This window comes from Crocodylus siamensis, chromosome 7 (genome assembly GCF_052110815.1).
Source record: "Crocodylus siamensis isolate JL-2025a chromosome 7, ASM5211081v1, whole genome shotgun sequence".
Classification (NCBI taxonomy): domain Eukaryota; kingdom Metazoa; phylum Chordata; order Crocodylia; family Crocodylidae; genus Crocodylus; species Crocodylus siamensis.
The window spans coordinates 60,893,247-60,919,732 of record NC_143401.1 but is presented as its reverse complement, the minus strand read 5'-3'; the positions used below and the strand labels follow the sequence as shown (position 1 = coordinate 60,919,732).

The 26,486-nt window shown below is 42.8% G+C and overlaps 1 protein-coding gene across 1 annotated transcript in view; it reads right to left on the bottom strand.

Moving 5' to 3' along the window:
- Positions 1 to 26,486, bottom strand: part of PCDH15 (protocadherin related 15) — a 1,613,120-nt gene that overhangs the window by 875,372 nt on the left and 711,262 nt on the right. Inside the window, exon 4 of the mRNA XM_090057186.1 lies at positions 18,876 to 18,960. The gene's annotated coding sequence lies outside the window, so the exon portion shown is untranslated. The remainder of the gene's footprint in view (positions 1 to 18,875; positions 18,961 to 26,486) is intronic.

Sequence of the window (26,486 nt, the reverse complement as noted above, 5' to 3'; positions counted from 1 at the left end):
TTCCTAAGTTGGGTATTGTGATACGTATGTATGCATGTGCTTGGTGTACTTGGGATACCTGCGGAAAGGTTAAGGTAAGAAAGTAGAAGTGTAAGGAGTTAAAATTACCAGGATTGGGATTAGAACTGGTAGACTGCAGGGCCTGGGCTGAAGAACTGAGGCTCGGGGGTAACTTTAAGTTAATTGATCTTAATTGATTAAAAGACAATGCCCAAAGTCTGCAGAACAGGGAAGCATGCCAGCACAGAGCCTGGGACTGGAGCCAGAGCTGCAGGGGAGCTGAAAACATAAATGGGGAGGGGGAAAATGGGACTAAGGGAAAGTGTGTGTGTTAAAGAGGGGCTCTGGATGTGGGGAGGCAGAGGATGGCTCTGAGGCAGCTAGAGAAGTTTCAGGGAGCGGCAGTAGGTGCTGGGAGCTAGAGAAAGGCTCCAGCTGCTGGAGAAAACTGTAGGACAGCCACAAGGAGCTGGGAAGCTGAGGGGGGTAGGGGGCTGGGGATGACTACTGAAGGTGCCAGGGAAGCCTGAAAACAGCAGAAAATCACAGGAAAAGCAGCAGGTGGCAGGGCAGCGTGAAAGCAGAGAAAGGCAGCAGAAAGTCATGGGGGAAAAGCAGTAGGTGCTGGAAGCTGGAGAAAACTGCAGGACAGCTAAGAGGAGCTGGGAAGCTGCAGGGGAGGGGGCGGGATTACAGAAGGTGTGGAGGAAACCTGAAAACAGAGAGACAGACAGCAGAAAATAACAGGAAAAGGACCAGGTGGCAGGGCTGCAGGAAAGCAGAGGAAGGCAGCAGAAAGTCACAGGAAAAAGGCAGTAGGAGCAGGGGAGGCTGAGAGGTGGCAGAAAAGGGGAGCTGGAATTGGGAGGAGATTAGGAAATTAGCAGAGGTGGACTAGAGCTAAGGGAGAGAGAGAATGAGGCTGGAATTTAAGATAAGGAAGGGACTGGGATTTAGTAAAACATGACCCAACTCGGGGTTGGAAATGACAGTGGTTTTATTGAACAGGGGAGATGGTGACACAATGTCAAATTGGTTCCCTTGCACCCACACACACACACAATGGCAGCAGGGATTACAGAGGCTTGGTGCAGGGGCTGAAGTCCACTGAAGTCCAGGAGGAGAGAGAGAGAGAGAGAGAGTCCAAATTGTAGGAGGAGGTGTGCAGGTAATATCTACCTATACAGGTTGGAAAGGGGTCCTTGTCCAGTAGATGTTGTCCAGAGCGGGGTCGCCGGCAGGGCCTCTGGGTGGATAGGTGGTGTGGCATGGTGCTGGTCCAGATGGAGAGTGTCCCACTGGGTCTGTCTTCATTTCCCCTTTTTATAGGGGCAGACCTTGTGTGACCCTAGTGACAGGATGCATGCCCAGGCAAGGGTCAGCCCCGGCATACTGAGCATGTGTGCTTCATGCGAGGATGTGCAATTTCAGGTGTCTGTAATGATGAGAGTTGCTGGTTCTGCATGGTCTTTTGTCTTTCAAATGCTGGTTTTGTCTCTGTTCCTGGGTGAGGTCCGTGGTTCCTGGATGAATCAATGCAAGGTGATGGCCCAGACATTACAGGCCGTTCAGTAGAGGCCTGCTACCATTGTATTTCAATCATTCCCAATCACACTCATTCATCTGGGAACCAATTTACATGGGAGAGGTACAATGATTTATATTGTTGCAACATGGGATGCCCAGGCAGAGGACAGAAGATGGAGGCTTGACATATAAAAAGGAAACTTGGCATGTCTTTGGTTCACTTACAAACACAGACCTAATCCATACAATATCTGTATGAAACAATAAAGATCAATACAAAAATGATAATAATACAATATACAACAGTAAAATTAATACAAACCTAATAATAGTACAATATAAAGCAGTGGATATTCAAAACCAAAAACTTTCTACCAAAATAAAAATGTTTAAAGCTTATCCTATACATTAGCTTACTTATACTTATCTATAGGGAATATAGAGGGTGAGAAAAAGTCATAAATGGTTGGGGAAGGGGAGAGAATGCATTTTAAAATAAAGAAAAAAAAGAAAAACTGGGGGTTTTGCTACACATATACACAAGATGCTAATGGTACAGTAGACTAATTTTACTGCACATTAGTGCATCATGAAAAGAACATGCTAGTCTACTGCTCATTAATGTCACTTTAAAGGCATGTGCCAGTGCTAATGTACAGTACTGATTATGGCAGATTTAGTTTAGTACTTGTTATAGATACTAAACTAAATGTGCTATAATTATGGCACATTAATGCATGTGTAGACATACGCACAAATGCTTATTTACACCCATAGTCAACAACCTACGTCATCAGATGGTGTAAATGTCACCCTGTTGTACCTTTAACATATGAAACTAACACTAATCATAATTTTATCTGATATATAGCTTAGGCAGTATTTCCATCTTCCACAAACATGAAGAAGGTCACCTTTTGCCCCAAGACTCGTCTAACATCTCTCTAACTTCTTTCCCAACAATAACACAAAAAACATTATGTCTTGCACGTTTCCTGGAATACACGCCAACATTACTGAAGAAGCTAAAGAATAATCTTAAGAAACATATTTTATTTTAGGCAGAGGATAATAAAGGGTGACATCTTAAAAATGAAAATGGTTCAGAGAGGTAAGAACTTTCATAGGCAACAACCTACTTCAAATATTATAAAATGACAGGTAGAAAGAACTACTTTTATATAGAAAGGCAAGAGACAAGGGTATGGAATGCTGCTTAGATCAGTTGACTTGAACAGGGCAGCTAACACCTGGACGGATGCTTGCCCAAGTAATAGGATAAGAAATGGAGGTCCCTTGTGAGATCATGGTTAGTATAATGAAGTCTGTGGATGATATCTTGTTCTAAGTTTTGCATTCAAGTTGGTTTTTAAAGTTTCTTGGTTTAAGGATGGCTACTCTGTGATCAGTGATGGAATGTCCATTTAGGTTAAAGTGCTCTGCCAGAGGCAGTGTATTTCTAGAACTGATCTCTAATCTGTGTCTATTCATCCTTTTACATATTTCCCCATCTGGCCAATATAAACAACAATAGAAGCAGGTGCCAATCTATATGATATTGGTGGAGAAGTCTGTACATGAACACAGGATGGTATATTTCATGTTGTTCAGTTCAAAGATGTTACAGTCTGTGTTGATGAGGGTGCATAACTGGCATCTGGGTCTACAGAAAGCTTTTGCTATAACTAAGGGCCCAGTTAACTCCTTTCTGAATTGAATAATCACTGAATTGAAAAAGAGAAAATGAGGAAACCTATATGATAGCCTTTTAATAGTAAATATGAAGGCTCCAACCTTTCCAAACATTTGCACATATGCTTCATGTTTAAGAGTGTGAGTCCTCACAATCAAATCAATGAGAGTTAATTATTAAATTTAATACATATGTCGAAGTAAGTGTTTCTAGGATTAAGGCTTAATTTGCTTGTTATAATTATTTGGGGACAAAAAACTGCATCATTTCATCTTTTTCCCTGAAATGAAACAAGTTTCCTCTTTTTCTGAATTTTCCTGCTCAGAAGAGCAACTCAATCACTGTAACAAAAATGATTTTAGGGAGGGGAAAAAAGTAAAAATTGCTTTTAGCTTAGATCTTGTATTTTCAATTTCGTTAGTTTTGAGCCTGGAGTAAAAGATTTGGCTGAGTTATAAATCCCTGCAAATAGGAGTTTATAATAAAATGCTGACAGACTCTTAACTACAGTAATACTAGAAGGCTCATTAAAATGTGCCATTGGGCATTCTTAGAAAAATCCTTCTTTGTGACCAACTCCATGTAAAGTGATTTTAAGTACAATATGGCAAAAAGTAAGCTGAATTTGCACAGAAACATGTCACAAAGCCAAACATCTCAAGTGATTCTGTTGGAACTCCTTTAGTTATTTTTGTTGCCAACCGACAGAGTATAATCTTGATTAGAATTCAGACTGGAAGAAGTGGTGCGAACTGGGATGTATTCCATAGAGACATGCAATCTTCCCATCTGTTCACAGTGAGGGATTAAATTAAATCCCATTGAGCTTTCATATTCACAAATCCAGAAACAGCTGTAATTGGTTATTTACCAAACTGAAGTTTCTGTTGCTTTTACAGTTTTATCTCAAATTGTTATCAAGGCAAGTTGGTACTGTGAATTAAAGATCTTGCTTGTTCAGTGAAACTATATAAATATTATTTGGATGAAAATCACAGTAAGTTGCTATTCTGTATTTCAGTTTTTTATTAGAGTGAATCTCCATTACTCTAAAAAAATCTTAAAGCTAATTGTATTGGCATTTATACAGCACTTTTTGGACAGATGTATCTCAAGCACTTTATAGCGCAATGAATTACAAGTTACTACTCAAGCTGTTTGCAAACAATCAACTACGTTTTGCATACAGCAAAGAAGATAGTCATAAACATTTATATTCATGCCAGTTCAACTATGCTAGGATTAACTAAGTAAGAAAATGTGACAAAAGGCAGTTCTATTTTTGGAACTGTTTAGTACCTATTTAAAGGACCAGCAGGTTTAAGAGCACTGTAACAAGGTGGTCTGTGCCTTTAAGAGAAAAAGTCAACCCCTTTGAGGAAGCCCAGCTGTGAAGCACTTGGAAATAGGAGCTAGGGAAGGACATTCAAAAAGCCTAAGTCTGAAATGATTCAATCTGTGCAGGTTAGTCTGACCTGACTAGGCAGAACTGGTTTGAAACGGGACAGACATTCTCCCTGGACTGAAGAAATTTCAGGGAACATGGCACAGGGAACACAATGGTGGGAGTCTACTACAGACCTTCCACCAAAAGTCAAGATCTTGACCAGGAGTTTGCCCAGGAACTAGCCGAGGCTGCATGCTCCAGGACCATGGTTGTCATGGGTGACTTCAACTACCAAGACGTCTCATGGGAGGATCACTCAGCAAAATCCGAGCGGTCGCAAAGCTTCCTATCTTGAGTGGATGACCTCTAACTGACTCAAGAAGTCTATGGGCCAACAAGAGGTAAAGCGCTGCTCGACCTGGTACTGGCTACTGGAGATGACCTAATCAGTGACCTAGTGATCGATGGGAAGCTGGATGACAGCGATCATGAGCTGATCACCTTCACCATCTGCCATAAATCTGGCAAGTCATTCAGCAACACTGAAGTCCTTGACTTCAGGAAAGCTGACTTTGATAAGCTCAGGAGGCTTATCAGTGAGACTCTAAGGGAACATGACCCCAGGGGGAAGGGAGTTCAGGAAGGGTGATTGCTCCTCAAGGGAGCAATTCTTAATGCACAAGCTAATTCTATTCCATCTCAAAGGAAAGGCAACAAGAGGGCACAGCATCCCCCTGGCTCTCCAGGGATCTATCTAGCAGATCTCCTGAGGCTAAAAAGAAAGGCCTACAAAGGATGGAGGATGGGATTCACCTCCAAGGAGAAATATTCTTCACTGGTCCAATCCTGCAGGGAGCAAACCAGAAAAGCCAAGGCTGCACTCAACTCCAACTAGCTTCAAGTATCAAGGACAATAAAAAGTCCTTTTTCAGATATGTGGGGAGCCAGAGGAAAAGCAAGGGCAACAATGGACCCCAGATAAACCAGATGGGACAACTGACAACTGACGCCCAGGAAAAAGCCAACCTATTAATGGGTACTTTGCGTTGGTCTTTCATCAGTCCCATGGGATGCCCATGCCCACTATGGGACAGGGAGGTCTAGGTGAGGGAGATTCCCTGCCCTCCATCAATGCTGACTTTGTGAAGGAACACCTTGAGAGGCTGGATACCTTCAAGTCAGCTGGCCCTAACAATCTACACCCCAGGGTACTGGAGGAGCTGGTGAGCATCATAGCTCAGCCTCTAGCATGAATCTTTGAGAATTCCTGGCACTTTGGTGTAGTGCCCAAGGACGGAAAGAAGGCCAATGTGGTGCATATCTTCAAAAAAGGGAAGAAAGTGGACCTGGCAAACTATAGGTCCATCAGCCTGACCTCTATCCTGGGGAAGGTCCTAAAAAAGTTTATTAAAGAGGCCATCCTTAATGGACTGGCTGACACCAACATCCTGAGGGATAGCTAGCATGGGTTTGTTGTGGGTAGGTCTTGCTTGACCAATCTCATTTCCTTCTATGACCAGGTGACCTATCACCTGGACAAGGGAGAACACATTTATGTCATATATCTTGACTACAGAAAAGCCTTCATCTGGTATCCCATGATCACCTCTTGGCCAAACTGGCCAATTGTGGCCTTGGGTCCACCACGATCCACTGGCTGGGAAATTGGCTCTGTGGTTGCACCCAGAGGGTGGTAATTGATGGAAGTCAATCGTCTTGGTGTCCTGTGACCAGTGGAGTTCCCCAAGGCTCTGTCCTTGGACACATGTTGTTCAACATCTTCATTAACGATGTGGACATTGGAGGCAGAAGTGGACTGGCCAGGTTTGCCGATGACACCAAACTTTGGGGTAAAGCATCCACACCTGAAGACAGGAGGGCAATTCAAGCTGGCTTGGACAGATTCAGCAAATGGGCAGATGAGAACCTGTTGGTGTTTAACACCAAAAAATGCAAGGCTCTCCACGTTGGGAGGAAAATCCTGCAGCATCCTTATAGGCTTAGCAGTGCTATGCTGGCTAGCACTATGGAAGAAAGAGACTTGAGGTCATCATTGTCCACAAAATGAACATGAGCCTTCATTGCAATGCTTCGGCTAGTAAAGTGACCAAAACTCTGGCTTGCATCCATAGATGCTTCTTAAGCAAATCCCAGGATGTCATTCTCTCCTTGTGCTCAGCCTTGGTGAGGTCATAGCTGGAGTACTGCATCCAGTTTTCGGCCCCACAATTCAAAAAGGATGTGGAGAAGCTTGAGAGAGTCCAGAGAAGAGCCGTGCACATGATCAGAGGTCAGGAAAACAGACCTTACAACGACAGGCTGAGAGCCGTGGGGCTCTTTAGCCTGGAAAAGCATAGGCTCAGGGGTGATCTGACAGCCACCTATAAGTTTATCGGGGTGACCACCAGTATCTGGGGGAACATTTGTTCACCAGAGTGCTCCAAGGGATGATGAGGTTGAATGGTTATAAACTACTGCAAGACCATTTCAGGCTGGACATAAGGAAGAATTTCTTTACTGTCCGAGCCCCCCAAGGTCTGGAATAGCCTGCCATCAGAGGTGGTTCCAGCACCTACATTGAACACCTTCAAGAAAAAAAATGGATACTTATCTTGCTGGGATCCTATGAGCCTAGCTGACTTCCTGCCTTTGGGTGGGGGGCTAGACTCGATGATCTTCTGAGGTCCCTTCCAGCCCTAATGACTATGAATCTATGAAGGCACTTCAGGTAGTTCATTTCCCTTTTATAAAATCTATTATATATATATATATATATATAAAGGGTTTAGTCTGTCTGTCTCTAATGCTTTTTGCCAATTGCGGATGCACTGCTGAGAGGGTGGGCGGCAATTGGCTGCATGTGCCCAGGTTGCATGGACTGAAGTTTGAGCCACTGCTGGGGAAGTTTGTGGCATTGGTGAACACACCCCAGCTGCCCAAGCAGTGGGGCTTCCCCATGCCTCCCTGCCAGAGGGGGAAGAGGGTAGTCACAGGTGGTGGTGCCCCCCTGCTGGCTGTCCCCAACACCCCCCAGAACAGCCAGGAAGGAGGGAGAGGTGGATGGGCAAGGAGGGAGGGAGGAGAAGGGAGCAGGAGGGGGTGGGGGCTAGTCGTGGTGGCAGCTGTTTTGAGGACTGGGAGGCAGGCAGGGAGGGAAGGAGGGGAATGGGAAGGGGGCCCCAACAACTGCTGGCAGGGAGTGGGAGGTGATGGGGAGAGAGGGAGGCTGTGTGGGCCTGGGGTGGGGGAAGGCAAAGGGAGGGGTCATGGTGGCAGCTTTTGTTGGGCAGCAGGGAAGGAAGGAAGAGAGGGAAGCGGGGAGGGGAGGAGGTTATGGTGGCAGTGCCCCCCCCCGCCACTGCCCAGCCCCAACAACAGCCGACAGGGAGAAGGAGAAGGTGAGGAGGGAGGGGACTGGAGAGGGGAGGCAGGGGGAAGCCCTGCTGCAAAGTGGAGGTGGGCATGGAGAGGGAGCCCCCACAACAGAGGCTGGAGGACAAGGCAGCAGAGGCAGATGGAGACTTTACATGGCTGGCCCTGAGGGGTAAGCAAGGGGCGAGGGAGGGAGGTCATGTAAACACTTCCTGAAATCTGTCATTCATGACAGGCAATTAGCTAGTGTCTAAATAAAGCTGTAGATTGATGTTAGAGTTGTAGAGAGTTGTTTAGCAGATATTTAAAGTTGTGGGGTTTTTTAAGTCAGTTACTTCCAATATTAGAAACACTTGCTTATGTTCATTTTAAGCCTTATTAAGTAAGCTTCAGGTTGGCAAAGAATATGTCAAAGTGCTATAAGCAGACAAGGCAACAAAACTACGAAAATCTGCCATTCTTTCTGTCAATTAATTTAATACTTGTCAAAGATGTTGGACTGGTTTTCATGGAATTGGAATTGGAATTGGATTACTAAGCAACATAACAATGAAAGTACTTTGCCAAACTAACATTCCTCTGAATGTACATTATTCAGTGAAGAGTGACGTTTCATTCCCAAATACCAATTTGGAATTAGGTTATCTGGATGGGCTCCAAAGAACATAGATTTCATAGATTTCATAGACATTAGGGCTGGAAGGGACCTCGGGAGATCATCGAGTCCAGCCCCCTGCCCAAAGGGCAGGAAGTCAGCTGGGGTCATAGGATCCCAGCAAGATAAGCATCCAATTTACTCTTGAAGGTGTTCAATGTAGGTGCTTGAACCACCTCCAATGGCAGGCTGTTCCAGACCTTGGGGGCTCGGACAGTAAAGAAATTCTTCCTTATGTCCAGCCTGAAATGGTCTTGCAGGAGTTTGTGACTGTTCGACCTCGTCATCCCTTGGGGCGCTCTGGTGAACAGCTGTTCCCCCAGATCCTGGTGGTCACCCCTGATAAACTTATAGGTGGCCATCAGATCACCCCTGAGCCTATGCTTTTCCAGGCTAAAGAGTCCTGTGGCTCTCAGCCTGTCATCGTAAGATCTGTTTTCCTGATCTCTGATCATGCACGTGGCTCTCCTCTGGACTCTCTCAAGCAATGAACAACAATCACAATACCATTCAGAATTATGCTGAAATGATCCGTTTGTCTTAAAAATATACAACACGGTGATGATTTCTACTTTCACCATTACCAAAGTTAGGGTTGGACCCAACAGCCTCAAGCAATCACTCCCTTCTCCCTCGAGTCAAAGCTTGAGAGATGGGTTGGGGGGAAAGGAGGGCAAGATAAAAAGGAAGTAAAAAATGAAACAGAAGACTTTTAAATGATTTATTGTTTTAAAAGAACAAAGAGAAGAAGAGCCTACCTGGATAGGCCAAAAATGTTCTTTCTAACTGTAATGGGTATTTTATATATACACATATTTTTGCCTCTTTGCCACATTTCTACTGCTTTCCTACTTGTTTTGAAAAAGGTGAGCTTGAGATGTTTATCAATTAAATCTTTTAGTTGGTTGTAATTAAATGCACTAAAACTTGCAAAATATTGACTATGTAATATTTACTATTGTAATTTTTTCTCCCTCTTCCACACCTCTGCCCTACTGATTTCTAGTGTTGCATATATGTAGTTCCTTTTTGGAAGAAATCCTGAAATATCTTTAAGTATCTATGCTTTTTAAACATGGTACTGATGCATGGGTCAAAAAAATCATTAATTGATCCATACACTTTCAACTTGGTAGGTAGGTGTGTGCGTGCATGTGTGTGTATGAGTGATACATACCCCCCCCAACCTGGACTAATTTCTTAAAGAAAAAATGTAAACCATAGCTGTTCTGTGCACAGTTGCCCTGGTATTCATTCAACTTTGGATTAGAAAGATGATAATTTGTCTGTCCTATTTTCCATACAAGTAGTAGTATTATTAGGACTCAAAGTCAAGAGCAGGCTAGTCCCTGGCTGTGACAGTGGGGACCATACACAGCACACAGGAACACCAGGAACCCTGACGGGGTTGGGCAAAGAGTCCTGGGAAAAGGCAAATACTGACCTGGAGGGCAGGAAGAGCTGGGACAAAGGCAATGCATGGCACTGCCATGCCAGTTTTTGAGTTTGCTGTCAGTCAAACTAGGCAGTGCCTAGCTAATGACTTCAGCCACTAACACAGCCACAAAAAGTTTAAAAGGCACTGGCAGTGCTGAAGAGAGGAGGCAGACAGCTGCCATGGGCCAATGGAGGTGGGGGCAGAGGGCTTCTCGAGATGCTGAGGCAGTGGGGCACTCGGGCTGCAGCACAGCCCCAGGCCCAGCAGGCTGGCATAGGTATTCCAGCTCATTCACACTCATGGGCTGTCTCCTGAGAGGGGTGGAGATATAGAATATAAAAGTGAAAGAGGTTAGCTGAGCCTCTTTATAGCTAGTCCATTTATGGTGGAGGCTTTCTTTTTATTTTCTTTAATTATGATTTTGAGGAGCCTGTTGGGCCAGGATCGTTGTGGTCCCTTTAGCCAGGACCAGCTTTAGGTGTTACACCCAGTGGGCAAGGGAAAAGCAACTGGCTGGAAGGGCACCATGTAAATTTTGCCAAAGCTGGTGGCAACCCACTAAAACAACAGACAGCTAGACATAGGGTGACGACAGCTGAGTGGGTCAGAAAGGCCGAAGCTGCTGCAATAGATCATCAAGCATCAACATCTATGGTTGGTGTGTGCATGGAGTGTAGAGGAGGTAGAGCCCCAAGGTCAGCCATATTCAAAACATGAGTACCCTTAGCAGGGATGCATATTATTACACCCTTAAACCCCTATTTTAAAATTCTGATAACATCAAGACATGATGGACAAGTTGGGGCAGTGTTCCTGCTTAGGGTACTCTCGAGAGCGGCTCTCTGTTGAGTGGTAACATGACACTAGCTAATCAAAGTCAAGTCACAAAGATGAATAGGGAAGAAAATCCTTATATTCCCTGGGCCTTAAAGCCTGTCAAATTCATAAATCACAATTTCTTGATTAAATTACTTAAGCTGCCCGTATATCTCTATAATTAGCATCCAAAATACACAAAAATTAAAATAGGATAAGAACTTAATATTAACCCTGAATTACTAGTTTGCTTTTAGAATGCTCAGTCCATAAGACACTTTTGTTTTTGTTTTGTTTTGTTTTGATAATTCATTCCTTACATAGTCATTGTTAGTTATAAAACATAGAATTTCAACCCTACACTCCTATAAAGAGATAGGAGCACCATGTACTTAGGGTGTGCAAAATGGGCCCTAATTGATTCAGATTTGGATCTGGCCCAAATCAGGGGCAGTGATTTGATTCATTGACTTGGATCACTGTCCAATTTGATTTGGCCAAACCCAAATCTGAAGATTTAATGCTGATTCAGAGAATCAGCGGTTCGGCTGTAGGCACAGCTTTAATATTTTTTTTATAAACCTTGACGTACCAGGCATGGCTCATGAGTGCTGTGATGTTGGGGCAGATGGAGCATCCCACAGGAACATGGGGGTGGCCCTGCTTGGTGGAGAACCTGGAAGCAGACCAGAAGTATTTCTGGTTCACTTTCGTGTTTTCTGCTGAGGATGCAGCCCGCCCCCCTCCCCCCCAGCTTGGTGATCAGCCACAGGGGTATCCTGGGTACACCCCCAGACCCAGGAGGCACAAGATGCTAAGCCAGTGGACAGTGGGGAGGAGTCTCCTGCATGCAGTCTGGTGGACCAGAAGTCCTTCTGGTCCACTTCTGGGTCTGCAGCCAAGCACGCTGGGGAGCCACCTGCACTTCTGTGGGATGCTACATCTGCCCCACAAGCATTCATGAGCCACCTGCTACCTGGAGGTATATAGAAAAATCATTTAAAGTTATGTCTATATTTGAGCCACCGAATCTTTCCAAATCTCTCCAAACTGATTCAGAGGGTAAAAGTGGCATTTATTGAAGTGGGAGAATTTATTTCCAGTTTTTCACCAATCAAAAATTTTGCTCAAAATTTTTAGAAGAATTCACTTCCAGGCTTAGGTGAAACATGGAAAATATCAAAAGCAAGGTGAGTTTTTGGTAAATTACATCAAAAAGGGATTCAATTGAAAGTCCTGATATAATGTATTCCTACAATAACACTGACTCCACTTTTATAGGTTATTATCTCACTTATCAATAATGTGCCATTTTCATTCATGAAGTCATTTATTCTCATTGGGTGTGCCTACATGAGACTGTCACTGTAGCAATGACGCTGTTGCTACCGCACAGTAGGGACAAAAACAATTAATGTGCCACCATACTAAAGCAAGTACTAAATGACTGTGCAGTACCAACTGTGCAGTTAGGGGCATGTGGAGATGTGACAACTCTGTAGTAAAACATACAAACATCGAGATCTTATGTTTTCTTTTCATACTTTGAGTTTGCTGACCTGTTTTAAATGACCTTAGCATTCCAGAATATATAGTTTAATTGGAGAAAAACTTCCTGCTGGGAAAATTCATTCAACATCTGCCACAACTATAACTAACTTCTATTCTACAAAACAGGTATGTTTTGCTATGCTTGCAAGAGCACTCAACCTTATCTGCAGTGATATGAGTCCTTTTCAAACTACCCAAAAACCTGTGATTGGATGTTTTGACCGCATGACTTATATTACCTATTGCAGGTTAGCTAGCACATAGTTTTGCTGTTCACTTCCCAGAACCCATCAAATTTTCTCCTACAGTACTATTTTATGGACCACTGTGTTTCACAAATCATATATTCAATAGTCATAGTGAAACATGAAAGTTGACTTTTTTACTGAGATGATAATAAGATTTTTTTTAAGGATGTGACATTTCCTTTCTTCATGAAATAAAATGATACTGATCAAAACAGAAGTCTTGTATAAAAACCAAAGCAAAAAAAGATCACGAACATAACAAAAAAGGCTCTGTCTGGAGGAATGGATACACTTTGGAATGAAGAAGTGCACTCAGTCAGTTAGCATATCCTGTACTCCATTTGGATGGAGCCCAGTCACAGTTTCTAGGTAGCAAACTGCATTCATCCTTGAGTTTGTGGAGTGTTGACTATAAATGTTTTGGAAAAAAGTCTCCTTCTGTAAAAAATATCCTATACTGTACCACTGTAGTATAGTTAATGTAGTCCCAGTTCCTATACTGTCTTTCAAATATAATAGTGGCATTTCTGCTTCTTTTGGCTTTTCAAGTTACTCAGTATAATCCTATCCACTATCTGAGTCTCTGAATTTCACATAATATGTATAAGTTTGCTTTGTTTCTGCATCTTAGTCTGAATTAATTACTAAGTGTACTGCTTTCAGGTTCTGGGCACATGCTGTTTCAATCCAGTATGTCCCCCTAGACATCTAGGCCTCATCTTAATCCTACTATGTGTCTGCACATATAAATTCTAGAGGGATTCTGATGCTCACTACAGATGCTTCTTAGAGGTGTGTGAAACAGGTTGTATTTGATTCAGATTCAGATTCAGCCCAAATCAGGGACAGTGATTCAATTGCTTGATTCAGATCACTGTCCCTGATTTGATTTGGCTGAGTCCTAATCTGAGGATTCGATGCTGATATGGAGAATCAGCAATTTGGCCATAGATATAGCTTTAAATGTTTTTTCTACATACCTCAAGGTATCAGGTGTGGCTTGTGAATGCTGTGATGCTGGGGCAGATGGAGCATCCCACACAAGTGCAGGGGAGTCCTCTGCATGCTTGGTGGCAAAAACAGAAGTGGACTGGAAGTACTTTTGGTCCACTTGTGGGTCTGCTGCTGAGTGCATCGGGAACCCCCTGCCCCGTGCCCTTCCAGCTCAGCAGTCAGCCACAGGGGAACCCCAGGTGCACCCCCCCCAGGCCCAGGAGGCACCAGTCACCAAGCTGGAGGATGGGGAGGGAGTCCCCTGCATGCTCTGCAGTGGACTCAGAAGTAGACCGGAAATGCTTCTGATCCACTTCTGGGTCCACTACTGAGCTCGCTGGGGACACCTTGCACCAATGCCCCCATGGGATGCTCCATCTGCTCCAACATCTCAGCATGCACAAGCTGCCTAGTACCTTGAGATACATAGAAAAAACATTTAAAGCTGTGTCTATGTCTGAATCATCAAATCTCTCTGAATCTCTCTAAATTGATTCAGATGGTTCTGATTTGATTCAGAGAGATTAAAGGGTTTCCTGATTCAATTCGGACTCAGAGATTCAGCTGCCAAATTGGGCCGAATCTCTGCTGAATCGAATCAGCAACTGAAGCATCACACAGCCCTAGTGCTTCTGCCTCAAATTAAACCCCATGATTTCTTCACTGTCAGTGACAGCCACTCCTTGCCCAACCCCATTTAAGCATAGAGATGTGGGCAAAGCATTATTCAAGCATCACTATCTATGGTCAGCTTATGGAAGGAGAGAAGATGTAGCTTGCCAGGGGAAAGCCTGTGGAAGACTGATGCTGACTGATATTATCAGTTCTGACTGCTTATAGCAACATTTCTACCAGCTAGGTGATAAAGAGAGAAGTATATTTTGGAATCATAACTTAGGAAACTAGACAGACATAATAGACATAACTAAACATAATAAGGGATAATACTGCTGTGTCCTCTTTCTACCACCCAGCAATAAAAAGAGACATTGCTATAGGATACTGGTTTTTAACCTTTTTTGACTGAAGTCACCCCTGTTAGGCTTAAGGCACCCCCTGGAAAATACCAGTTCTGAGTATTCTGGGGGTTTGTTCTGTTTGGGGTTTTTGTCTAAAGAAAATAATAGAGCAATTTTTTTGTTGCAAAGATTGCAGAAAGATTATAATATTTCAGAATATTTTTGGAACTATGGATTGCTATTTGAAATCCTTGGGTCTCTCTTCTAAGTCAGGTTTGCATCCCTAACACTGTATGGAATCCCACGATATTCCACAGCACCCTTGAATGTATCTTAAGGCACCTCAGGGTGCCACAGCACACTGGCTGAAAATCACTATTATTGGATAATAGAAACTGCACACGTGGAAGTTTTCTCTCTCCAAAGGTACAAGTGACAAGCACTGAGAGGGTTTGTTTCCTGTGTTTCTAAGAATAAGAATCTGACTGTGAAAGGAGAAGCTAGGGACAAGAAGGCCAAGCACTGCAGGTCAAAGTAGGGCATTTATGTAACATTTTCCAATCTTGCTTGGGAGATGACTCTTGCCAGGTTTCTTCCTACATGTGGATACTTGGAATGACCACAGTCCTGTTGTTAATTTGATATAGGGATTGACAATTTCGTCAGGCTAGTACTCTGGAGGGCTCCAAATTGGTTGGATGGCAGCTTCCTCCGCAGGTCCCATGGTGCTCATGGGAAGCTCTCCTCCCATGAGTTAGCCTGATCCTGGAAGGTCTTTCATTATCCTCAGAAGCACTTCTGACTTGACTACCTCATGTTTCTGCAAAGCCATCTGTCAACCTGCATGTGGTTGCTTCATCCTCCACCTCATCCCTAGGGGTGAGTGCATGTGGCCTTTGATCTGGCCTACTGGTACAGTGGGTCCCTGGTTCTCAGAATGATGAAAGGCAACTGGGACATCTTTCAGATCCATAGGTCCAGCAGAAGGGGCAACAACCCCATTCTCACCACAAGGAGGCAGACTTCCTGTGGCTCTTATATAGTTCACCCTGGGGTCTGCCAGTTTCCCCAGTCAACTTCTCTTGTGCAGACAGATACATAGTCATTAATGTTACCATAAATGACACTATCGCACTATTTGATTTAGTAACATAGAGACATCTTTTGTCCCTTTCTCCCTCACATAAGAGGAACATATAAAACCTTTCATATAAAGGTTATGCACGTCAGTGGTATCATTCTGTGTCAACTTTTTCTCTCTTGTTGATCTTAATCTTGTGACTGTCAGAGAACAATGCTTCCATGCAAACAAGATACTTATTTACAAAAAATAATAAATTAAGAGCATGGAGTTTTTTTTAAATCATTTACAAATTCTTAATAATAATTATTTCAATGTATGTAAACAGCCCTTACATAAAACTTGTCACCCCACCTCAGTTCCAAAAGATCTGTTTTTCCTTTTATCCTGAATAACTGAAGTGAAAACATGTTAATATTGTTATTGATATTATTGTCACTTTCCTGAGAAGTGGCATGTTTGAGGGTCTTACAAAGAGATGAACAGAGTAGAGGTTGAGTCAATCATATATTTTTTTTCTACCTTGGCCATAATGGTGACCAGAATAGTACATAAAAGTTCCATTTGTACAAACGTGAATTACAAAGTCATTTTATTTCTGTCTGCTGCTAAAAAATATGTCCTCTACTTTCTGTGACCCAGGGTTTTTAATATTTAATTTATCCTGTTTTGTATATTTCCTTTCCTTACAGTCCAGTCACCTGGTCCTCACTGTTTTGAACTGTCCAAGTAAAAATTTTGAAAGGTGCTGGCAACACATGAGTTAAGTTGTGATCATGCGCAGAGAACCCAGGCTCATGGAAAATTCCACGGTGTGCCCAGCATGTGCCCCCTGGGTGACGCCAGGAACTGTCAATCTCTGGTGACCTACTTTTCAGCCCTGCGCATGCCTGGTTTCCACACAGAGCTTGATCAGACGCATGCGCAGTTAACAAGAGCATGACGTAATTGTACCAGAAAATTCTGATTGCCAAGCACCCTGATTGGCCAAGCGGTTGCTTTAAAGGCTAGTGAGCCCCCAACCTTGGTGTGGGCGTTGGAGGTGTGGGTTGTTTTGGGCATCGTTGGTGTGAGTGTGGAGGGAGAGAGAGCTGCTCAATCTGCTAACAGAGGCTGCTTTTAGCAGGGACTGTGAGGCAGAGAGAGTTTGGGATTCAAACCCCCGGTTCTCCTCATAGCTTCACACAGCGATTAACCTCATTGATTTCGTTTCTCTCATATTGATTCCTCGGTTATCAAATGTTATTTGGCTTTGAATTCAACTTCGATTTTTGCGTATAAACTTTGATTCTGGTTTCTACTTACCTGGTTTTTGACTGACTTCGGCTTCGTTTATTGGCTCCGATCTGGCTCTTCCCTACTCACCTCAACTGTATCTCTGCTGCATCATATCCCGGCTCTCGACTTCAGCTTTGTTACTGACCACCCATTGTCCATCACTGGACTGGCGTCACGACCGACGCGTTACAGTTTTGTTTGTTCGTTTCCCATTTAATGAGCTGTTGACCAGCCCTGGGACTCAAGGAGTGAGCACCCGCCCCTACCCCGCACGGGGTAGATAGCAAGGGCTCACTCCGCAACCCTGTGGGCCAACAGACCCCTCTGTTGTTCGTTGTTATCATTCCATCCACTGTAACTGAAGATCAACACCTACACCTCAAAAGCATAAGTTAAATAAATCCAGTTTATATTTTGAAACCATACACTTCTGTGCCTCAGAACTCCACGCCAGTAATCCCGCCTGTATCATATCCGATCTGCCACCCCGACCAACTGTGACACCGGGGCCTGGCTCATCCCCGCTCCAGGACATGAACCAGTTAGGAAAAAGAAATATGTTGCATAAAATAGTCATAGCTTTGCTTCTGAGGATAACTACACATAGTTATGATGCCTTAAATGTATTAACCTATCCATCTGGTTTTACTATACTTTAAAAAAATATGTTACCTAGCATTTTTAAACATTCCAGGCTATTTTCCAAGTCTGGAAATGGTCTTAGTCTATGAAGAGCTTCATATCATACACTTGGATCTTTCTAAGGATAGGAATAAATTATATCACCATCAAAGGATACTGATATGAGCTGCTATATTGCAACTGCATAATTGTGTCATAGCAAAACTGCTCCAATCCTGCTTCTTCCAGGGTTAGAGTAATTTAGCTCACTTTCTACAGGATCATGCAGACATAATAGTTGAAGTATAACAGCTGCTGCAAGAGGCTAGAATATATTTTAACTATTTCATAATTCACAACATGCCTCTCTCTCAACTATTTATCATATTTTTTCTCAATTTTTGAACACTAATAATGTCAATCCAATATTGCCTTTTCTGAGTTTATATCCCTTCAAGTAGAAAACTCATGTGAGGTTTGATATTACATTAATATCGTTTCAAAATCCATGACAAAAAGAAAATGTTTTCTACACAATATAATAATATTTATAAGATTTTCCACATGACCTAACGTCCACCAATTTATAGACAGCAGAATACATAACTGGTACTGGTTTAATACAGAAATGAAGTTATTTTTTCCAATCATTGTATTCCCTCAAAAGCTCTATCTTTCTCTTTCTCATGTGTGCAAACAAAGTAGCATCAAAACATTAATGTAAATTTTAAAAGATTACTGGCACTAAATAGGAAAGTTTATTTCTTGTATTTTACACCTGAATTTTAGAATTAAATTGTTATTTCAAATGAAAATAACTCAAGAAGTTTCAGCATGTTTTAAAATACACACAGAAAAAATTCATACATATAGTATGAACCTTTGTAAACTTTTTTCCAAATAACAAATGTTTCCAAATGAAGAAGCTTGACTTGCATTTCATTCTACCTTTTCCAAAAACAACACATAATACGCATATTACTACAGAATACTGCAGTAACAAGAAATCTTTCCACAGATCTAGTGTGTCAGTTCATTTGCTAATGTCACCCTTTAACTGATCTAAGACTATCTTCAATCTTCTTTTAATGAGAAAGAGAATAAGGGGAGGATTCTTTAACACTGTTATTTGCATTTCATAACTCCTCAGAGACACAAACAGTATTCAAATCCTACCTTTTTTTTTTAGAAGTGCTATTCACACTTTCTTAAATGCAAGCTTTATGAAAATGGCAAAAGGGAAAAATATTACATACCGAGTTAGAAGAGAGGGATGATTCCTCCAGTTCCCTCTAGTTCACTCTTGCCCTAATTGTGCTTGGAAGTGACCTATAAATGAGACTTTAGAAGAAAAATAAAATGTTTGAATAATACTTGTTTTTAAATTGAAAATAAAATGTAAATAGTTTATCTGAGCACCAGTGACCATCATTTACTTATATTGCCACATCCTTAATGCTCAGAGCTTTACTATAGCTAACTATTTATTAACACTGCCTTACAACAGATTTCCAAACACGGGAAGGTGCAGGAAGCCCACAGGTTTATTTATCAATAATCTCAAAATGATTTAATTAAAGTTATTATCACAATATTATCTGAAATGCATCAGCTCCTGGGGATGGATTTTCACAATAACCAATTCTTGCACGGCAGTTAAGATGCAAAGTCTGTTAGTAGATACACCTTTATATTCAGTATACCACTGGCTTTGGAGCTCAGACTAGATTTAGCACAGTTTGTCAAAGACAAAAACAGGATGATTGTGGGTAGATAATAATGGACCATCCAATTTAGTGATTTAAAGTTTTTCTCTTGTAAGAAACAATTAGTTCCAGAAAAACAGAAGCTTATAAATGAAAAAAAGACTCACAGAATAATTCCTACACATGCACGTAAGCAACGTTTAAGTGGTGGGGAAAATGGTATCTATAATACAAATGTATAGTTTCTTTATTGTAAATGTATTTAATACCCTAGGCCAGGGGTTCTCAAATTTTGTGATACCATATCCCCGAGTGCTGGATGGCAGCGGGGGCAGGGGATGGGGAGCTTGCATGTGGCAGTGCCGTCCACCACTCTGCACCATTGCTGCACACTGCTTCCCTACACCACTGCGCATACACCCTGCGAAGTTTGCGGCCCCCTTTTAAGTTGCTTGCAACCCCCTGGGGGGTTGTGACCCACCCACAGTTTGAGAACCACTGCCCTAGGCATTTTATTTTAAGTTTATTTTGGGATTTATTAGAAGCCAGTATTCATATGAGGAGAAAAAAACTGTAAAATTAAAAATTAAAAATAGTTTGTTTTGGATCCAAACTATATTAAAAGGAATAAGTAAACTGTTGGTAATTAGTGTATTACTTCACCTGGGATTAATGAAGCCATTCATATATTTCTAGGGGTTTTTTTAATATAGAACAAAAATGGATGCTTATAGCTGTTAACTTCAGGAAGAGTAGATGTGTAAACCATAGTTCAAAAACTCTACTTAGTGGCTGCATCTCCATGAGCACAGCCATGTGGTACATGGTGCTGCAGACACATATGCAGAGCCATATACCACATGTTCAGGTGTTCAGAGTTTTGACCACAGGAGATTCCAGAGTGAAAAAGACCTGCACAAAAAAAGTGGGGTGGTGCATGTGGGGACTATGCATACTGCCAAAAACCAGAGCCTGGATGCCCAAAGCCATGCTCTGGCTGCCAGCCAGGCTCTCAGTAGCAGAATCACCACTGCTGCAGCCCCAGGAGACTCCCAGAGCCCCAGGTAAGGCTGCTGGGGCCAGCCCAGTGTTAGCCCCAGCCTCCCCTATCCCACCCAGGGTAACTTGCCATGTGCCAGAGGGTGTGTCACATGGGCATTCCCTGGGGACAAGCAGAAGTGGCACAAAGTGTTCCACTGCTAGTTGTTCCTGTGGAAACAAATGTCCACACTTACATGGACATGGCCAATGGGTGCATCTACATGTGTTCTTTACTGCACAGTTGACTTATTACCTCTGCAGTCAAGCATCACTGTCTATGTGAGCACCACTTTTAGGGCACAGTAAATTAATTAACTTTGCCATAAGTACCATAGTACCAAATGATAGTACAGGGACAGTACTATGTTGCAATGAAGTAAGCTAGTACTATCTTACAGTGGAGTAAGATAAACTGCAGTGAAATGTATATGTAAATGTTGACCTAAGCATAAACTGTGCCTGGTTAGCTTGGCCAGTAGGGGGGCAGATCACTTGCTGCCTAGGCACATAGCTTGTGCCCTAACCTGCCCCTCTGTCACCCAACACCACCACCCAGAGGCCAGAGGTGAACTCCTAAGCTTGCTGACAGTCTGGGCCTGCTGTCCTAGGTGCATATGTAGACACTGTGCCCATGAGCAGTTAACTCCAGCTCAAACTGCACTGCAATTTATTTCATTGCCTTAATTTCAGGTGTAGATGTACCCAATGAGTGTTTCCAATAATAGACAGCCCTTGAAATTCTACAGTTATAGCTATTCACTGAAATTTAGAATGAAGGAAAAGAACAATAAAAGTAAGAAACCCAGTCATTCTCAGACTCTACAGAATAGTTTTCTCTCAGACATAAATTTTGAGTATGTTTGTAAATGATATCTTTTCTTGCTCTGTGAAAATTCACTCATTTAAATATTTTCTAGCAATGGTATTTGTGAATCAGCTCAATTATATAATAATAAATTGCTATTCATTATATGCTTGCTATATAATTCACATGGTATTTATTTCTGCCCTAATTGGATGGTGTATGCCAGTGACGCTCAACCTTTTTGCCCAGTGGTCCAGCCAGACAGTTCCTGAGCTGCCTGCAGGTGAAATAGGGCTGGTGGTCCCAATCCACTGCTATGGACAGGTGCACTGGGAAACCAACTAGCTGCATGGAGGGAAGTGGGGGTAGCCTGGCCTTCAACCAGCCGTTCAGGGGAAGGGGGTTTGGCCCAACTCCAATCTGGCCCTTCAGTGGGAAGAGAATGGGCATGACCGGGCCCACGGACTGGATGCCATGGATCCATGGGCTGGAGGTTGGACACCCATGATTTATGTAATTAACTACTAGTATTCAAATGATAAATAGCTTAATATATGGCTGAAATTTACATAATGTTGCTTAGGTAAGATATTGATGCATTATCGGAATGACAGCACAGATTAAGAATTGAATTGCATTATGAATATGATAATAGAATTCAATCTGATCTGGTTGAAATTATTTTATTCACTGCCATATTAACACAGGATTTTGAAAAGTGAAAATGTTCTGTATTGGGATCTTTACATTCATACACTATATATATATATGTATGTATATATTCTGCATGGGTGTGCACATGTGCATGTGTGTGCATACAGTCCATCAGGCCACGTTCAATCTGGCAGCTCCTTCACACCCCTACACTTCCTCTCCTTCTACACTTCACCTGCATGCCACAGTGAGTCCCCCTGTAGCTCCTCTCTCCTGCTTACCCCGTTTCCTCACTCACCAGCCCTACTCTGCTGTCCCATCATTCTATGGGTATCAGAGTCTGGGAAAACAGCAAGTCCCACCTGGAAACAATGCGTCCTGGGATGCTGGAGGACTGGAAATTGGTCATTTAATCTCCATGAAACATTTAGAAATTATACAAAATCAAGCTGCCTAGAACAGCTCAAGTGTAATTCTTGCATCAAGTGGCTTAACTCTAAAATGCATGGCGTGCACTTAGCACTAGTTAAGCAGTTGAAGGTGCAATCATTCAAGTTTTGAGTGCTCTTAACACAAGCTAATTGTAATATGTAATCTCATCCTGAGTGTTATCATATTTTATCCGGAATACTTCACTAGTACTTAAATCTGTACAATGGGTGTAAACATCCAGGAACAAGAGGTTATTTCCTTAGAAAAATGCAAAGTCTGTTTAAAGCCTCTATGTCCATAACCAGATACTTTTGGTTTTTTTTCCTATTATTGGTACATATATACATACTTTGTTTCTCATATGTGTAAGAGCTGCAACATACTTCACTGCATATAGTATAGGTTCTCAAACTGTGGTCCATGGACCACCAGTGATCCCTAAGCTCCATTCAGGTGGTCCACAGAAAGGTCATGGAACATTCTAGAATATCTGTACTTGTAAGGTAAGACTACTGACATTAAAATATGAGTTGTGTGCTTTGATTTGTAGAATAAAAAAAAGTTTAAGTGGTCCACCAAGACCCTCAGCAATTTTCAAGCAGTCCACAAAAAAAAAAAAAAAGCTTGAAAGCCACTGGTATAGGAAACTTCATTAGATTTTTAATGCCTTTATTACCATGTTCATTCTGAAAAAACTGTATATAATATAATCTCAACTCAGTATTTTCATTACTTTTCTTACTTATGTTTCATCTAAGTATACAGAAAGCTGAAAGGGTAATCTTATCTTATTTGTATTCACAGTTTATTCTCAGATGAAGATCCTCTACAGCTCAGTTTTAAATAAAAATTAACAGAAGCAGGTAAGGCAAATTCCAAAATATAATAATTTAACATAAATTATATTTGCCCTAATAATAAAGAAATAAATACATCATAGATTTTTTTAAGGAAAGCTCTGCCTAGCCTCTTTTTAATTCTCCATCACATTTTTCCTTTGACACCTAGTGAAAATGATAATCTTTGCATTATGGCAGGAATGTTAATAAATTTAGATTCCAGTAGACCATGAGAGGAGAGAATTTGTTTAACATGATGGAGAATGCCTTTTCTTGAGCTCCTCCCCACCATTTGAAACAAAATAACTCTCTCGACTCTCCAAAGACTTTAAGTATAGCATTGTTGCAACAAGAAACCCATTTCTCATGTAATTTATACTCATTTTATCTTCCTAAGATAACACCAACACTTTCACTTTGAACTAAGAAGTAAGAATCACCAATACAGTTATAGACTGGGAAGTACCATTCTAAGTAGCCACATCAGTGGAAAGGGATCTTGGAGTCATAGTCAACACAAAAAATTAACATGAGTTGTCAATGTGAGGAGGTAATAGTAAGGCTAACTGCACTCTGTATTGCATTAGTAGGTGCATCACAAGCAGGTCTAGGGGGCTGATACTTCCCCTTTATGTGGCATTGGTGAGGCCACAACTGGAGTACTGCATCCAGCTTTGGATGCCGCACTTCAAGAGGGATGTGGATAACCTGGAAAGGGTTCAGAGCAGGGATACTCATATGGTTGAGAGCCTGCAGGTAAGATCCTATGAAGGCAGACTGAGGGACCTGAATCTCTTCAGCCTTCACAAGAGAAGGCTGAGAGGTGATCTTGTGGCTGTCCACAAACTCATCGGGGGGGGGGGGGGTCAGGGTCTTCAGGGAATAGGGGATATCCATTTATGGACATACTCTGTTTACCAGGGCACCCCTCAGGGTTACTAGAAACAATGGCCATAAACTGAAAGAGAGCAGATTTAGTTTGAACATCAGAAATAAACTCTTTATGGTGAGGGTTGCCAAAATACGAAATGGGCTTCCAAGGGACATTGTGCTTTCCCCTACCTTGGAGGTGTTCAAAAGAAGATTAGACAAGCACCTGGCTGGGGTTACATGATCTCAGCACTCTTTCTTGCCCAGAGCAAGGGGTCAGTCTCAATGATCTAATAGGTCCCTTCTGACCCTAGAAATCTATGAAGTAGTCAGTAGGAAGCACAAAGCATTGGCATGCTTACCCTGGCATAAATATCCTTGATTTAACTGATCATTGAATTCATTTCTAAAGAAGTTAAAACATACAGAGCAATCACTAAACCTAATAAAAAATAAAGCAAATCTTTAAATGAATAATCTTTTCTCTACACCAGTTAATTCTGATAGTCTATCAGTGTTGTAAACCCTAATTTCAAGGGAATGTATCTCAAGTTTCATCTATAGTTTAACAATCATGGTACAAACTGTCTCTTCTGATAATGATTTGAGTTGATATGGACACACACCTTAATCAAGCCCACATTATTTAGACAGAGCCTAAGTCTCTTAATCCTGAAGTCTTTGGTTCAATCCCAGATTACATACATGATGGACTACTGTAGTGGAAGATTCCTCATACCAACAGTTCAATGTTCTCAGTTTTGACAGAGACAAAAGGTGTATGGAAACATTAAAATGAACAGGTGGAAGCAGAGCCATCCCTGAGGGGTTGGGGGGGCAAACTGGGGTGACCACCCTGGGTCCTGCACTTTGGGGGCCCCTGCGGAGCTGGGCCAAGTGGCATAGTGACGCTGTGCTGCCACCAGCTTACCGTCCAGCCACTTGGTACCCCCCCTCCCTGAATCTGCCACCAGTGTCCTTGCATCTGGGGGCAGGGCCCCACACAGGCTGATTTACCTTGGGCCCCACACCCTGCTCAGATCATCTCTGGGTGGAAGTTTAGCATTTTAGCAGTCATCAACCTTACCAGTAGAACATTATGTAAATATTTAGGGGTCCAGCTGCATGCTCTACAGACAGGCTATGCTGAGAATGGCGTGAAACCAGGGGACCCCAGAGAACACATCCTAACTTGCTTTGCAGCCTCCCCAGTCTACCAGGAAACAGTTGACGGCACCCAAGGAAACAGGTCATAGCTGATTGGCAGGTGATCCCAGAAGACTATCTCCTTGTTTCCCAAAATCCCCTTCTCTCCCATCAACTGTCAGGCTATCAGACAGACTTTTCAGGCTGTTAATTTCACCTCTAAGAGTATGCAGTAGTCTAACCACAGTGGCACCAGCTGATGGACCTAGTTCCTGTGTACGTTGGGTGAGTCTGATTGGGTTAGGTGCTGGGAAGTTGGGGTTGGGTGCTGGTGAATCGGGTGCTGGTGAATTAGGTGCTGGCAGGTTGGGATTTGGTGCTTGTAGGTTGGATGTTGCTTCAGTGGCAGGACTGAGGATTTCATTCCTAGTGGGAGCTAGGTCAGGCCATCATGTTGGTGGGTGGGGGTTGCAGTCAGTGGCAGGACTTTTCCTCCAGTGCCATTGGGACTGTGCCACAGAAAAGTCCTACCACTGTGACCAGAGATGGGGCTCTGACCATGGGAAGTCCCACCACAGCACCTAGAGCTGGAGCTCTGGTTTTATTGGTTGGGCTTTGCCCGCAGTACAGCTGGGACTATGCTACAGAAAAAACCCATTACCATAGCAACAGCTGGGGCATCTCAACTTCTGGCGGGGTGGGAATTTTGCCCATGGGGCATTGCAAAACCTGAACCCACAGTCCTGCTTGTGGATTTGTCAGTGCAGGGGTCTGTATACTTCTCATGTGAGAGAGAAGCCCTCTCCTAATTCCCCTACCTCCTGCAGGAATGGCAAATCAAACCCAGAACCCACATGGGGCTGCAGGCACTGGACTCTCAAGTCCTGGAGGAGAAATTTCCCCCACCCCCACCTCAGGGGCATATGCAAAGCTCTGTACCAACAGCCCCAAGTGTAGGGATAAAGTGGCAGCTTTGATGTGCTCAACACTTAAAAGGTGGCGCCTTCCCCCTACATGTGAGCTGTGAATGCAGGATTCTGGAGTGCCCCATGGGGCTAACAAAGATGACACTGGCAGCCGCACACAGGGCTACAGGCACATGGCTCTGAAATGCCACATAATGGAGGAACATCTCCTTGGCAATACACATAAAACCACTACCCATGTTCCCCTGGGAATGCAGGAAACAGTGGGGAAAGCTCCCAACCTATTTCCCAAAATAGACAGTCTTTGGTTTAGGAAAGAGGGAGGAAGTATTTCACCCTTTTCCCCAATTCCCTACCCTCCCAGGGCAACTTCTGGAGGTACTGGAGCAGTAGGACAAAGCCTCGTGCATGCTTGTCACACTGGGGGCTCCAGTCTTGCAAGTGGATG